Genomic DNA, 15117 nt, shown 5'->3' with positions numbered 1-15117 from the left:
AAAAAAATGTCAACATGAATCACTATAGTCTTCAACTTGTTATCTTCCAAATATTCCCAACACTTTCTCTTTGAACACAGCAAAACCAACAAAGTTAGAAATTTTATATGTGATGAACCTAATGAGGTAATGACAAAACTGTAACTTTGAAAAAAAAAGTATGTGAAGTGCCATACTCTTCACTTGTTATCTTTCAATAATGTCCAAACAGGTTGTCTTTAAACACAGCAAAACCAATAGAGTTGAGATTTACCATGTGGTGAACCTCTTGAGGTAACTCAATAATTTTTATTTGGAAAAATATGTTAACTTTTCACTTGCTATCTTTTAAACATGCCCAAACAGTTTGACTTTGAACATATCAAAACCAACAGGAGATAGGAATTCATAATGTGATTATCTCATGGTGTAACTCAAAAATTATTATTTTTCGGGTAAAAATACATGAAGTACCATATTCTTCGTATACTACATTTGTTAGCTTTCAAAAATGTCCACAGTTTGTCTTTAAACACATCAAAAGAGTTCATAATTTACCATGTGATTAACCTCATGAGGTAACGCCATAATATTAATTCTTGACAAAATGTTTACAGCAGATACCATACACTTCACCTGTTATTTTTCCAAATTCAAAATCCCACCACTTTGTCTTTGAACACAGCAAAACAACTGAGTTAGGAATTTACCATGTGATAACCTTATTAGGTAACTCAATAATTTTAACTCTGAACTAAAATGTTTACATGAAGTACCATACTTTTCACTCGTTTTTTTTTAAATGTTGTAAAAAGTTTGTCGTTGAAAACATCAAAACCAACTTATCTTTTCAAATTTAGAAGTTCAAATGATTGTCATTGAACACTGCAAAACCAACAGTGTTAGTAATTTACAACGTGTTGAACCTCATGAGGTTATTCGAAATTTTAACTTTGAAAAGAAAATGTTTACCAGCGGCACTATAGTCTTCACTTGTTATCTTCCAAAAAATTACAAACAGTTTGTCTTTGAACACATCAAAACCAATAGAGTTAGGAATTTACCATCTGATATACCTCATGAGGTAACTCCACAATCCTAAGTTTGAAAAACAAAATATGTGAATACCATCTTCTTCATATTCTACATTTATTATCTTTCAAACTGTCTGAACAGTTCTTCTTCCACAAAGCAAAACCAACAGAGTTAGGAATTAACCATGTGATGAACAAAATTAGGTAACTCCAAAATTTGAATTCTGATTAAATGTTTAAATTAAGTACTGTACTCTTCAATTTTTTCGCTCAAAATTGTTCAAACGCTTTGTCTTTTAACACAGCAAAACCAACGTTTTCAGGAATTTAGCATGTGATGAACCCTCATGTGGTAACTCGCAATTGATAAAACATAGACAAAAAATATATGATGTACCATACTCTTCACTTTTTTTTTCAAATAGGTTGTCTTTCACATGTAAAACAGTTTTGAGAGTTACATTTAGCCTTATCGAATTCTTGTTCCTTCATTTTTATGTATTAGAGTTCATGGAGTTGATGAAGATTTTATAGCTTACTTTTGCTTTACCAATGTGAGCTTATTGTATAGGCTGAAGTTGGCATCAGTATGTATGTATGTCATGTCTGTCCACTCAAATAATTTGAGAACCGTAGTACCTATAGACTTGATATTTGGAGTGTGAATGCAAGATGTGTAAATGCCCGGATGATATTTTCGTTTTGGTGATTTCTTCAAAAATATGCAAATTAGATTTTAAAAATGCCATTTTTGGTAAAAAAGATTCTTCTCTGTTATCGCAAGTCTGACTCATTTGAAACTTGGTATTGAGGTCCCTAGGGGTTACATCAGTCAGACTTGTTCAAATATTGTGATTAAATTGCATAATTGTATTTTTTGGGCAATGTTTCCCATTTTGTTAAAAAAATCTTCTTACTGAAACCATAATTCCAATTTATTTGAAACTTGGTATGGAGGTTTCTTCGGGGTGATCTTAAGTCGGAATTGATGACATTGTGATGAAATTTGCATATTTGTAGTTTTGGGGCAATTTTTCCCATTGTTGGTAAAAAAAAAATCATCTCCTCTGAAACTGCACTCTAATTGGTTTTAAGCTTTGTATGTAGGTTCGTAGGGGTAACCTCTGTCATATTTGTTTGAAGTGTGATGAAATTTGCATATAATTGTATGTTTGGGCAACTTTCCAATTTGTGGTTTTAAAAGTCTTCTTTGAAACCACTGGTCCAATTCATTTGAAACTTAGTATGGAGGTTCCTAGGGTGTCATCATTTCAATTGTCCTATATATCACAAAGGGTCTATATTGGTCCCAAGGCCGCTTGTCCACTTAAGTATGTACACTGATAGTTGATAACACCTTCCAATGTGACGTGCCTCCCACGCCCAGTGCCAAGGATAAAAGATATTAAGCTTCTAGGCCAGATGTCATCTTTATCTTATTATAGATATTTATGAATAGTTCAAATCAAATAGTGAACGTTCATCAGTACCCACACTTTGATATGTCTGCAAGAACTTTTCAGGATACAAAAGCTAGGTTGCTGGTTTATATCACTCTCAAATGTACCAATTCAAAACATGTGAGCACAGTGTCCCTGACACTATTTTTTTAGTCCCCGCGGACTAAGTCCGGCTGGGACTTATAGATTGGGTCCCGTCCATGTGTGCGTCCGTCCGTCATCAACAGTTTCTCAGACACTGCTTAACCAATTTTGTTCAAACTTGGCACAAAGGCATAGCACTATGACCTACAGATGCACATTGATTTATTTTGCGATACAATCCAATATGGCCACCAGACGGCCATTTTATTAGAATTTTTTCATGTACAAAGCCATAACTCAGACATGTTTCAACGGATTTTATTCAAAGTTGGTACAAGGACATTAACCAATGTCATAGATATGCACATCAATTTGTTTTGTGATACGATCCAATATGGCCGCCAGGCGGCCATTTTATTTACGATTTTCCATGTCCTTAACTAAACTAGACATGTATCAAGCAAATTTTATTCAAAGTAGGTACAAGGACATTGACTTATAGTATACATATGTACTTCGATATAAATATGTACTTTGATTTGTTTCTCGATATGGTCCGATATGGCCACATGGTGGCAATTTTGTTATGGTTTTTTCATGTCGAGAGCCATGACTTTGGCAAGTCTCAACTGATTTTATTCAAAGTTTCTACCTGGACATTGACTTATGTCATACATATACGTGTTGATTTTTTAAACAGTAAGATCAAATATCGCTGCGTGGCGGCGGTTACGATTTTCTCATGTAGTGAGCCATAACTCAGACATATTTCCACCAGTATCATTCAAAGTTGGTACAAGGACATTGACATATTTCATACATGCTCGTCAATTTGTTTCACATCATGTAGCAGTATCATGTCAATTATTGAAGTTTCATAATTAGGCTGATATGTCAAGAAATACTGCATTAAAGTTCATGAAACTTTGTACAGATGTTAAGGTCACATTGCTTTAACAGTGAAAAAGACATTTATCAGTGTCATTTTAATTAGTTTGTAATTGCATATGTAATGAACTTTCCTAATTAGAGTGATATATCCACAGATACAACCTCAAATTAGATGAAACTTGATACAGATGTTGATCTCATAGTGTTGTAAATACTGCATTAAACTTTTATGAAATATGGTACGGTGATAATCTATTAGTGTTAGAATAGTATGAAAAAATGTTTTGCAACATCCTGTCAACTAATTCCCGGTTGACTCCTTTAATGACCTTTGGATAGTGGTCTTCATTGGTTTTATGTTTTTTCATTACCATGGAACTCATTCTTGGCCATTGAGTGCCATCTGTATCAAAGTATTTTTATCACAGGACCTGTAATCAAAGTACCCATTAACAAGTGGGGACTGTGTCATCAACGATGACTTGTTCCAAAACAGAAAAATTACGGCTGTGAAAATTTCTTTCTTCGTCGGCAATTGCAGTAAAAATATATGATTAATAGTTATTCATGTTTATACCAGTATATCCTGTTATTGTTTTTCAAGTACAGCCAAAAGAAAAGTTTGTTTCTCATCCTCATTCATGTCAATATAGATCTGCCAAGTGAACCTTTTATTTCTTCATCTCAAGAGGAAAATTTAAGTGAAAAAAAGCTGTACAGATATCTCACTGTTATATTAAGCTGTCAAAATTATGCATTAGTGCACAAAAAATCAAACCACAGAACTGTTGCTGTGCAACAAAATCCCCTCAGGCATCACTGCTGTGCATATATTTCTGCATTCATTCCTATGTTGTTTTCATGCCTTTTGTACGTTCTTGTTGGTTGAAAATAAAAAAAGTTAGAAAACTATGTTGCTGCATCATTTTTTGCTCACGTGTTCACACGTGAGCATATGGTTTAGCTATGTCTGTCTGTGTGTATACATGATATCTCAAGAACGGCTGAAAAGATTTCAACCAAACTTGGTACACATGTTCAGAACCAAAATGGCTAAAACTTAAAAGGTTTTGATGGGCGTGGTTTTCATGTTAATGAAGCTATCACAGTTTTAATTTTTCTGATACGTGGTTGTGTATGGGAAGCATGATGACTATAGTGTTATACAGCATGATTTACTGCACCAATCACCTTGAAACTTACCATGCCAGCTATTATCTGAATAGCAATATAGCTCAAGAAGCATCATGCCAAATAAATTCTTATTGAGAAGTGAGACATTGGGCAGTATCATGTTAATAACAAGCTAATTTGCATATTTAATCAATTTAACAAATTAGCACTGTAAATCAGGAACTTGTACTCTAAACTCCACGAAACTTGCTGGTGCTATTGTTTGTGTACATTTCATAGTTTATAATTAACCTCAAGCTAATTTTCATATTTAATGGGATTATGTAATTAGCACTCAAAATCAAAAACCTCTGAACTCCATGAAGTTTGTTAGAGATATTATTTGTGTAAATATTAAACTGTAGCTAGAGACTTTGTTACAGGTTTTTATCAACTACAAGCTAATTTGCATATTAAATGGGTTTAAGCAATTACCACTTAAACCAAGAACCTTTACTCCGAACTCCATTTAACTTGTTTGAGATATTATTTGTGTACTTATTAAACTGTATCAATAGACTTTTCACAGTTTTAATCAAAACCCTTGCTTCTGACGCCATGAACTTCCTGTCGATATTGTTTGTGTACATAGTTAACTATATGAGAGACCTTTCACATTGCAAATCAAGAAAACGCCAGAATATTGTTTGTACCTATCTAAAACTGTATGAAGAGACTCTCCAAAGTTTCCTATCAACAAATTTGATATTTTGTATTTGTGATCAAACGTGAGCATTTTCAGTTCATATCTGGTTGAAAGATGTCAAGGATGAAACACCTTTTTTTCTGCCAACGATAACATATCAACTGATATCAAAATAAGACCAACAAATCATTCATCATGTGTGTAGTTGGTTGCTGTCTAAGGTTGAAGTTACATTTTATTCTTAATCTGGTATGTTCTTGTTAAAACACACAACAAGATCTTACTTTGTACTATAAATACCATGAGTGTATAAATGGCCCCACCTTTCCTCTTACAGATACACACACATGGTCTTACTGTGTACTATAAATACCATGAGTGTATAAATGGCCCCACCTTTCCTCTTACAGATACACACACATGGTCTTACTGTGTACTATAAATACCATGAGTGTATAAATGGCCCCACCTTTCCTCTTACAGATACACACACGTGGTCTTACTGTGTACTATAAATACCATGAGTGTATAAATGGCCCCACCTTTCCTCTTACAGATACACACACATGGTCTTACTGTGTACTATAAATACCATGAGTGTATAAATGGCCCTACTTTTCCTCTTCCAATACACACATATGGTCTTACTGCGTACTATAAATACCATGAGTGTATAAATGTCCCCACTTTTCCTCTTAAATTCGTTGCATATCACATTCAATTTTGAAATTATAAACTTTTCCTTTTTGTCAACCAATATACCATCATCTCCAGCTTATGATATTATATTTCATAACATCTTAGATACAGTAGAGCATTCAATGCATATGAAGACTTTTGAGTGAGACACGGACTGTTAGCACAAAAGTTAGTGAGGCAAGGATTCTCAGAAAGTAGATTGGTGAAATTGGTGATGTACATTGACTAGTCATTGCTGCAGTGCTTTCTTTTCATCTACGTCCCTATGTTCACTCTTCTGACTATATAGAGAAAGGCGGTACTAAGAGACTCCAGGAAAATGATAAAGTAAGAGAGTGGATGACCACCAATCAAGTTCCTAAATATTTTGCCAAGGAAATAGCAACAACAATGGAAGTTGATGTGGTTCTTGTCAAATTTGACATATGCAGAAAAATAAACTCTCAAAGGCCTTACTATGTACTATATTGTAAAATGGCCACACTTTTACTGCTTATGGGGTGCATATAAATCACACCCATCGGATCCATAATTCAGGTCAGCCCAGGATGGCTTCATAAGTCTACACTGCTACAGAAATGTCATTTATGCTTATTTCTAAAAACTTTTATGATTTATGTGTAGTCTGACTGGAATACTTTAGAATTATTTTGTTTTTGTGGTTCTAACACTAAAGCAACATAGGGGTCCCATAAGTGTCATTATAACTGGCGTCTCACAAGTCATAGTACACGTGTATGTGTGTGTGTGTGTGTGTGTGTCTGTCTGTCTGTTTACACGATAACTCAAAAACGCCTGAACGGATTCAAGTCAGATTTGGTACACAGGTACCATATGCTACTTGCAAGAACTGATTAGATTTTGGTTAGTGTGGCTTGCATATTAATGAAGTTATGCAATATCGTTTTTTTTCCGTACAATGGTTTCCCTATTAGCATATTTAATAAACTTTTGTTATTAGTGAGATAACTCTGAATTCCTGTACCAAACTTGATGATACTTGCAACAAATATTGATCTGATATATATCTAATTATACTTTGAAGCATTGGGCAGTGTCAAGTTAATAAATAGGTCATTTGCATATTTTATGAAGTTTTGTAATTAGTCATATAACTCCAATATAACTTGACCAAATATGATGAAATCTGCTGCAGATACTGATCCGACCAATATCTAACTGAAGTGTAAAGCATTAAGTAGTGTGAAATTAATTAAGTGTTCATTTGCATATTTAATGAAATTTGTAATTAGGTATATAACTCTGAAATTACGGCACCCAAGTCTTTGAAATTTGGTACAGATATTGTTTTGATAAATATCTAATTGTACTGAGAAGCATTTGGCAGTGTCAAGTTAACAAATAGGTCATTTGCATATTTTATGAAGTTTTGTAATTAGTGATATAACTCCAAAATAACTGCACCAAATGTGATGAAATCTGCTGCAGATACTGATCCGACAGATATTTAATTGTGGTGTAGAGCATTTACTTGTGTGAAGTTAATTAAGGGTTTATTTGCATATTTAATGAACTTTGTAATTAGTGATATTACTATAAAATTACAGCGTTAAATTTGATGAAACTTGCTACAGATGTTGATCTGATAAATATCCAATTGTACTGAGAAGCATTGAACAGTGTCAAGGTAATAATTAGCTCATTTGCATATTTCATGAAGTTTTATAATTAGTCATATAACTCCGATATAACTGCATCAAATGTGATGAAAACTGCTGCATATACTGATCTGACAGATATCTAACTGTGTTGTAAAGCATTTAGTAGTGTAAAGTTAATTAAGGGTTCATTTGCATATTTAATAAACTTTGTAATTAGGTATATAACTCTGAAATTACGGCACCAAATTTTGTGAAACGTGCTACAGATATTGATTTGATAAATATTCAATTGTGCTATGAATCATTGAATAGTGTCAAGATAATTTAGGGATTATTTGCATATTTAATGAACTTTGTAATTAGTGACAAGTTATCACCGAACCAACTACACTCAAAGGCAGCCTCCTAGACCATATCTGTGTCAAGTCTACCAATTCTGCCATCTACAATGCCCATATCATACAGACATACTACAGTTACCATGATGCACTGCTCTACGAACTTCAGCCCTCACTATAGGTACGTGCATGCATATTAAAATCCCAAGCACTCTTTCATTCTGCACCAATCTTCGTCACACATTCTCTTTTCTTCCGCTGCTCTGGTCTCTGAAACTTTGCTTTTGCTTGCAAATGCTTTCTAGTTTAATCTTATTTTCTTGAATTCGCCTTTCTTCATGCATTCCGCAAATTGTTAGGGATTGAAGATATGTTAATCTACATTCCTCACTGAAGGAGAAAGAACATTGGCCAACATTTTGCACAATTGCCCGTGTATTGTACAATACTGCTAACAACAGGTTTCAGTCACATGTTTTAGGTGTAACGGGACTTTACCTAAGTCTTTGACTGGATTGTTTTCAATTGAATCTACTCGGAACTTTTGCTCCTAATCTTCTAAGCCACCCCCAACCTGATATGAAACAGTCCACTCAACGGTATACTACCGCGTTGTTAGCAAATATGAATACTCGACGGTGTCGATGGAACCTTATGGTTACTTTGAACTTTAATTCAGTTTTAAACGCCAACCATGGTACACTCGCACACATATTGCCTTCTTGTGAAGCTAAAATCTTGGTCTTTCATCCTGCTGAAATACGGCTAGTTTTCAATCGGATTCGAACCCACAACATACGGCATCAGTCGCCTAGCTGAGAGGCCACGGAGAGAACCGCTCGGCTAAATCTCGACTCCCGATAAAAAAGAGTGGTTCAATAGCCGGCTAAGTTGTTACATTTTTTTCTGACTGAGACCGCTCAATACGTTGTAGAGTTCATGAAGCACTCACGCACGCATGCTCACTATCATACATTGCACATACACACTTTATCGAAGCGAAGAAACGAATTTCATCGCTTTAACTGGGCGAACAATAACCTCGGGGACAATTCTGTCCACCAGCAGAGTTACCAACCCAGGGTAGAAAATACGGCTAGTTTTCAATCGGATTCGAACCCACAACATACGGCATCAGTCGCCTAGCTGAGAGGCCACGGAGAGAACCGCTGGGCTAAATCTCCACTCCCAATAAAAAGTTGACCAAGAAACTGAACTTAATACACAGAATACAAAAATACTGAAAAACAAGCGATGAGTTACACATACATAGGTACTAAACTGTGCTACCTACTGTTCGCGTTTCAAACCTGGTTTATGCCAGGATATGTGCAGTTTTTTGTCCATCATTACAATGGGCATAGTTGCTATTGTTCCCAGATGTCATACAGAATACACCATATTCTATTCCATTTTTGAATGTTTTGTTCTTCTTTAGTAATATCAAAGTTCCATACAAATGTTATGTAAAATATAAGCCCCCACCCCTCAAAATATCTATCCTAAAAATTGACGACTCCTAAAACGCTTTTTTTTTTTGTAAAACGCACCCCTAACAAAAAATGAAGGCTTCCTGACGATTTCTAAGCCTTAGCTTTTGGGAAGTTGTTTTGTAGAAGTTGGACTGAATGTGGGTCAGCTTGAAGAGGCGTTACCTGGAAAGAAACCGTGACGCCCGGCGCCAAAATGAGTAACAAAGTAAAATATGGTGAAGCCATGATGTGGCATCAAAATGTCGCTGAAATTTAACACGACGATCGCATAAATTTGACTATGGACACTATCTGTAGTTTTTGGCTAATTTTTTGGCTTTCTCAAAATATGACCCATTTAGACAGTCTATCCGAAAATTTGACGACTCCTCCAAAACCGTTAGTAAAACTCAGTCACTGAGTTCCGCTGGCCCCCTTCCACGAAAAAAATAAAAGCTTTTTGAGGTTTTCGAAGCCTCAGCTTGTCGGAAGGTGTTTTTCCAAGACCTTGGACTGAATCTAGGTCAGCTTGAAGTGGCGTTACCTGGAAAGGAACGCCTGGCGCCAAATGAGTAATAGAGTACGTACAGAGTACATACTTCAAAGTGAATTTCAATAAAGGAAATATCCGGTGCGGTCCTTATTGCACTGTCACAATCATAAATACATCATGGTACACCCCCTTGCATGACTTCGCACGAAACCTCCGAGATGCTTTTAAAGTGCTCAAAATTGTGTTTACCAATTTAGCCCAAGACGACCACGGTGGTTGTAAAAAGCTAATTGCCGAGAATCTAAGCTGCAAAATGATTTCAAACTTTTATACTTATTGTAAATAATGTATAAAGTTGTTCCATAAATTTATCGATTTTGCTGTATGGGTATGTAACAGAAAATTATGTTGAAGAAGGGTTGGACCAGTTGAAAGAGTATGGATAAGTTCAAGTTGTGCGACAGAATCTGCACACTCTTGTGTGATCTCGCTGAAGGGCACAATCGCTAGAGTTTCTTAGTCGATCTAACTCCACTGGTACAGCCCCTCATCGACTCAAAAGTTTACAGCCCCCGTTTACTCCGTTTGGCATATTAATGGCAGCTTTTTGATAAGGCTGATTTTAAGTAGTGCAATAAAATCATTCGATACATCTTCTTCAAATCACCAACCATTTGATATATTGATGTCAAAACGACGCTTTAGTAGTAGCCGGTAGTGACAACGCTGTTTGACAAAAATGTTTGGCGCCAAAATATCACAAAATGTGATATTCGATTTCAATAGTGAACACTGATTACAAATTGCTACCAACGTGTATACGGCCTCACCGTTGAACACGTATTCTTGCGCTCTTGTCTCAGAGATCGAATTGGATACTTAAAAGGGCGATTCATTTGTGAAAACGGTAGACTAAGGCCTAAAGCAATATATTTGCCTTGCATTGCTGATTTTTATTTTTGATCGGATGCATGAAAATGAACAGAGCAAAACTTGGCAAAGTCACGCATGTTTTTTTTTTCAAAAAATACGAAAGATGGAAGTCTAAAGAGTTTTAAACAAGGTGGCTCTGGTTAATGGAGACACACATTTTTATTTGGCCTGATTTATCCTTATTTCCGCCATTTCAAGGTATATGTTACGACAAACGTGACGGGAAATTGACATCGTATCGGAAAATTACGCAGGAATACAGAGGGCCATATCTTGAAATCACTTGGTAATCAGCAAACCACTTTTCTTAATTTTGGGCAGATATCGTTTTCAGCTAACTGCAGGCATGTGTCATGGTGTGGGGTATAGTGGATATATACGCTTAGGCCATTAAAAAAAATCTTTGTTTGCCGTCCTTGGATTTTTGAAAAACCTATCAACAAGCCGGGGGCCGGGGGGAAAACAAACACATAGAAAAACACACAAGTGTATTAACATAAGCTCATTTTAATTTGGTTTCTTTTGGAAAAATAATATTTTTATTTGTACAGGTGTTAACATTGTGTTTTTTTTCTTAATTTTTTTCGAAAACCTATCAGCACGCAGACGGCAAACAAAGAATTTTATTTAAAGCGCCTTACCTATAGGTAATAATACTGTAGAATAGTTGTGGCCGCTCGTTACTACATGGATTCAGAACACAGAAACACAGGAATAATACCCTGCATAATATCGTATACATCACGGCAAAATAAAGCTAGCTTTTCTATCTACACTCGTCCTATTATTTACTGCTCTTTGAAAAACAATAAAAATCAAAATTTTGTTTATGGATAGCCAGGTCATGAAACTGTGTGTTTATGTTGTGAATGAGTGGGACAGTGATTCGTAAGGCTGTTGTAGAACTATTGGCCACCTTAGAGTGGCAATCACTGAATGGTTGCTACCGTTAATGGCGGCAAACTTGTATGTCGACATACCGCAGTTCTGCTTAGAGCCTTATCAGTGGTTTCAATGTGAACCAAAAGCAGCAATAAAAGTGACCGTGCTAGGAAGGTAACTATTTTCAGCACATTATTTTCAACTCTACCGACGGCGGACACGTATACTCCGCCGATTTGTGTGCTGCTTCCATTGAAAATATAACCTCAGCACTGTACGTAGAATTTTGCTCGCTCTTACAGAGTTTTAAGGGAAAACGTTGGATTTCGGAGGGTGGAGAAATGGGTATAGAAGCAATTTTTCCCCCCGTAATGCAAAAACAATGTTTTTCCTATGCCAGTCCTGCATCAAGTCATCTTTTCCGTATAGAGAAGCGATGCGCTTTTTTCTCGGTAATCATGTTGTTACCATGCAGTTAACACACCTACATTCATGCCATTGATTTAAATCTGTACCTATAAATAACTTGTAGTGTTTTTTAGGAGCAATAAACAACAGTTTACAATTCATGCTTCTGCCATTTAAATTTGATTTACAAGAGAAAACTGGTAAAAAAATAATTATGAGCTGACTGACCTGGACAGTGCTGCACTCCAGATGCCTCTGAGTTTCTTGTCTTCAAGCCACAAAACCAAAGAAGAGATACGGAATATGCACTGTTATCCAAGAACCACTGCCGAAGAGTTCCCAGTAGATTTATGGTGATATAATAGTGGTTAAATGATAATGCAGTACTTCTACAGCTGTTTACATTAAATCAGTAACGTCAACTTCTTTCTAAGAGTTCTCAGGAATGACGTCATGTCCTGTTTTCAAATACAGAACTTATATTAGTATTCCATGAAATATTTCGTGTTTTCAATGTTAAAAGGAAAAAACTTGTTTGTTTTTTTTTTCTAAATATAAACATAGAAATATATTTAGAGAATAATATATTGCTTTTAAAACTAGGTTATAGACTGCTGCCATGGAGTATTATTATTTCTCTTTTTTACAGACCAAGCCAAACATATCTACCTTATTCAAATACTGATTGTGTCCATTTTTATTTCAAAAAAGCTACGAGACATTGCACATATTAGCGTCGCCGTAGGTGGCGCGCCTCCCCAGATTATGAGATAATCATGCTTATTTCGCAGTTTGCTGATATCAGCACAAAGGCATTTTTTCTTAAGCCACTACAAGATCGGTTTTCCCCTCCTTTACCCACCTACGAATTGCCTCCCAACAAATCCGTACCTCCCCCGAAACAATTGTTTCTCTCTTAGGCAGCTTTACGATCTTTATCCACGAGTGACCGTGACTGCTAGGGTCTATGCCGTTGGCCGTTGGCCGTCGGCATATTTGATCATACCGGTCATTTTAACCAACTAGGGGATGTTTGTGGCGAGCATAAATGGAAAGTGTGACTCGGGGACATTTTTACCTTACCGTTGCAAGTGGAGGGGTCACTTCGCCAAAAAAGCTACGAGATCATGACAACCATTTTTCCTTAAACAAACGATGCCAGAGTCATCAAACATACAGGTTTACAGACTCTATGAGCGGAAAGAGCTATGTGTACACTCGGATCTACTGGTTATTACCACTGCAATCATTTATCAAATAATTGGAATTGCATGTGACCTACACTGAAAAAGCGATTGCCCTTTTCATACTGATAGCTTTATTACTCTAACATAAATTATCATCTAAGGATACGCCATGGTAATGCACAAATGGAAAAGGAGTGGAAAATAAAAAGGAATTCGAAGCATTCGAAGCAAGGGTTAGGTATATATTCAATCGCAGTCCCTCCGCCCACTTAAACTTAGAAAAACACTTCAACTTTTTTATAACATAACAATCTGGTTCAAATTTGAAACCAACACTTTATGTACAATAATGTTCGTTAGGAAGATCCAAAACTGAGACTGCGGTTGATAGCTTACAAAATAGCTTGTCTGTCAGTTAATTTGTAATTTTTATTCTATTCATAATCACTTGCGTTTTACTGTTGTCAAACATAAATTACATTTTTTTTTCAACATCAAAGTCCTCCATTATTTGGAACACGATTGGAACTAATTAGTGATATTTGGACGGTGAAGAAATGTCAGTTTAATCTCCAAATGCAAATTCATTTGCTTTTTCTTTAAAGATAAACTCATGTTTTTATGGGTAATTCGTAAAATTGCAACATTCAGCTATAGGGTACCTAACAGTTTTTAGAAATTTGAAAAATATGAAGATCCAATTATATGTATATATATATATATATATATATATATATATATATATATATATATATATATATATATATATATGAAAGTTTTTTGAAATTAAGGTTTAAAAATAGGTCACTCACTGGTCAATACTAATGGAGGATTTGTAGGTCTACTTTCAAAATGTGCTGAGTCTCTTTAATGCTCTCTCGTATGAGGGCGTCCTTCACGATCGTCAAGAAGAGCATGGAAATTTATTCAACTATGGGAGTATCTTGACCTATTTTCATCAGTCACCGACGCAAGTGTTATGGCGCCTTTATAGTGAGTTGTCTTGTTTTATTCATAACTCAAATTCACTTAAGATGAACTGCATCCGGATAAGTAAGAAAATAAAAGTAAGAGCCAGCGCCCTTCGTGCCATCTCCACCGAGTTATAGCACAATCTGCATTTCCTAACATTGTCATCTTTAAATGTATACCGGAGATAAATATTGTTCACTTGCGCTTATTTATTTGTTCAACAAATTACAGCCCTTGCATAAGATTTAACAACATGAAAACAACTCCAACTTGTCTACGTATCAGGTTTTGTCGCATTGTTGCCGAATCTCTAGCATCATTAGGGTAATGTATTAGCAGCCTTTTTTTCTGGTGACTCTTTACGAGTTTGAATCGAGTCATTATTTTCAATCCTTTGGGTACTTGGAAGACTTTGTGGAATCAAAACTTGCACAGAGACCTTTTTATTTTTGATTTTGAAAGAGAATGTTTGAAAGTTACCTTGGGAAGTGTTTGAACAAAGGTTCAAGTCTTTCATTTTCGAGGCGCATACTACTACTTTATACAACTTCACCGATGTTCTTATCATGTACTGTTACTTCCGCGACTTCGGTGCTGATCGGTGCAGAGAACAGATCCTGAGTCAGAGATGGAGTTTGCCTGAAATTAAACATAAAAGTTACAGAGTATATGTAAAAAGTGAGGGTGAAAATTTGTAAAAACCGCCGAAATAAACAATTCATTTTACTTTGTGTGGAGCTATCTAAAGTAGAAATAATGTATTTTTTTTATTCAATGTTTGTAATTTTCTATTCTGGCTCTAACTCCAAATTTCTACACCACATGTGACCAGCTTTGGTTAGTG

Source organism: Ptychodera flava, chromosome 15, assembly GCF_041260155.1.
Source record: "Ptychodera flava strain L36383 chromosome 15, AS_Pfla_20210202, whole genome shotgun sequence".
Taxonomy (NCBI): Eukaryota; Metazoa; Hemichordata; class Enteropneusta; family Ptychoderidae; genus Ptychodera; species Ptychodera flava.
Note: the sequence above shows the minus strand (reverse complement) of the source record.